We start from the raw sequence: 2270 nt of genomic DNA on the forward strand, positions 1-2270 counted from the left end.
ATATCTGAGGGAAATAACTACCACCGATGTGCTGCATCATCCCTTCCTCTTTGGGGAAAAAACCAACGTAGCTTCAAGCGACATCATAAGGAATTCCTGGCGCCGTTGCCAGGGAGGATCTTCAACATAACCAGGTTCCTAATCAGAAATCTCATCTCCTTGCAATTTACATTATTTGCCTCTCGTTTTCCTCTCCCCACTTCACAAAAAATTGCCGTTTTATTCGCCTCTCTTTTTCCATTCGCCATTTTCTTGTCAGATCTATCCTTTGCTTGCAATCATGAGTGATTTTGGTATGGCACCAACAAATGATGGCCTAACTCCTAAATTTGGATGTATGGGCAATCTGGATGCTAAAACTTTTATCTTGGGTCAAGGGAATGTTATGGGAAAAGAACATATTCAAGAATTTTTCAATTGTGTTGGGAATCTAAGTCTTGATGATGCTCCTATACTTACAACTACTAGATCTTATGCGGATGCTATTTCAGCACTAGTTCTGAAACTTGAAAGTAAATTTACTCATACCCATCCTGCTTTGCAAAGATTGTTCTTTGAGCTCCCTGACATAAAGAATCCTAGGGCCAAAAAGTTGGCCACTCTCGTTCTTATAAATGAATTTGACTACATAATACGGGAAGCTAGGGAAATCTTTGATTTTTATGGTATGAATGGTGAAAACCCCATGATAGATGAAATACTTTACAATAGTGATTATGCACTAAGACATTTGCTTGGGGATAATAAGATCTTTGATGAGAATCTTAAAAAGGAAGTCCCCGTTCTAGATATAATCCAACAAGTTTTTAATAATGTTAATCAACACTACTCTTGGATTGTTGCGGGTAATCAAAGAGGTTATGATGAAAACCAACTAAGAAATGCGAAAGTTTCCATGGATAATATGTTTTATGTTGTGTTTACAAAACCCCATGATGAAAATACCTCTAAGAAAATTAAGAAGAAAAAGGATGAAAAAACTTAGATCCTTGCTTTATGCCTAGCTAAAGGCGTAAAACTATAGCGCTTGTTGGGAGGCAACCCAATGAATAAAATTTATTTTTGCTTTTTGCTTTCTGTTCTTGAGTGTTAGCACAATTATGCTACTTTTATGATTGTGTTTTTTGTGTTCTGATTCGTGTTTGTGCCAAGTAAAGCCTTTAGGATCTTCCGGGATGATAGTTGTTTGATCTTGCTGAAAAAGGCAGAAACTTTGTGCTCACGAAAATAATTATCATAAATCACAGAAAAGAGATTTTACCCTGATTCTTCCTGCAGAAGATTAATATACAAATTATGCTGGTCTTACTAATTTGGTAGAATTTTTGGAGTTACAGAAGTATTCGAAAGTTCCAGATTACTACAGACTATTCTGTTTTGACAGATTCTGTTTTCTTTCTGTTGTGTGCTTATTTTGATGGCTCTATGGTTTTCTTAGATGAGTTTTTGCCATAGAAAAGTTGGAATACAGATATAATACAAAAAAATAAGAGTTTTGTTGAATTTGTTTGACACATCACTTATAGTAGTGGTTTGCTTTCTTTTACTAACGGATCTCACAAGGGTTTTGTTGAGTTTTGTGTGATTGAAATTTTCAAGTTTTGGGTTATCTTACGATGGATGAAAGAAGGATAGAAGAGCCTAATATTTGGGATGCCCTGGCATCCCAATCTACTATCCAAGAATTAGAAACCAACTAAGCTTGGGGATGCCCTCGAGTGGCATCCCCTCTTTCTTCTAACGACCATCGGTATTTTACTCGAGACTATATTTTTTATTCGTCACATTATATGTGTTTTGCTTGGAGTGTCTTGTATGATATGTGTCTTTAGTTGTTTTATTTTTTGTTTAAAGTCATCAATCCTTGCTGGACACACCTATTTGAGAGAGCCAAAATTATGTCATGACTTGTTAGAATTGCTCTCTATGCTTCACTTAAATTTTTCTGAGCAATGGACTTGCTCTACTGCTTCACTTATATATTTTTGAGCACGGTGTGCTTAGTACTTTTTTTGCAGAAATGCTCTCTTGCTTCACTTAGATTTATTTGAGAGTTAGTTAAATTTTGAAGAAATTCTCTCTTGCTTCACTTAAATTATTTTGAGAGAAAGAAAATATGATATGCTCATGATCTTCACTTATATCTGTCGCCCCGCCCCGCCGCCCGGCGCCGCCCCTGCCACCCGGCGCCGCCCCCGCCCCCGCACCCTTGGCCCGTCGCCCCACCACCCCTCTGCCCCCACACCACCCGCTGACGCCCCGCCGCCCTG

The sequence above is a fragment of the Triticum dicoccoides genome, chromosome 5B (assembly GCF_002162155.2).
Source record: "Triticum dicoccoides isolate Atlit2015 ecotype Zavitan chromosome 5B, WEW_v2.0, whole genome shotgun sequence".
In the NCBI taxonomy this organism is placed as follows: domain Eukaryota; kingdom Viridiplantae; phylum Streptophyta; class Magnoliopsida; order Poales; family Poaceae; genus Triticum; species Triticum dicoccoides.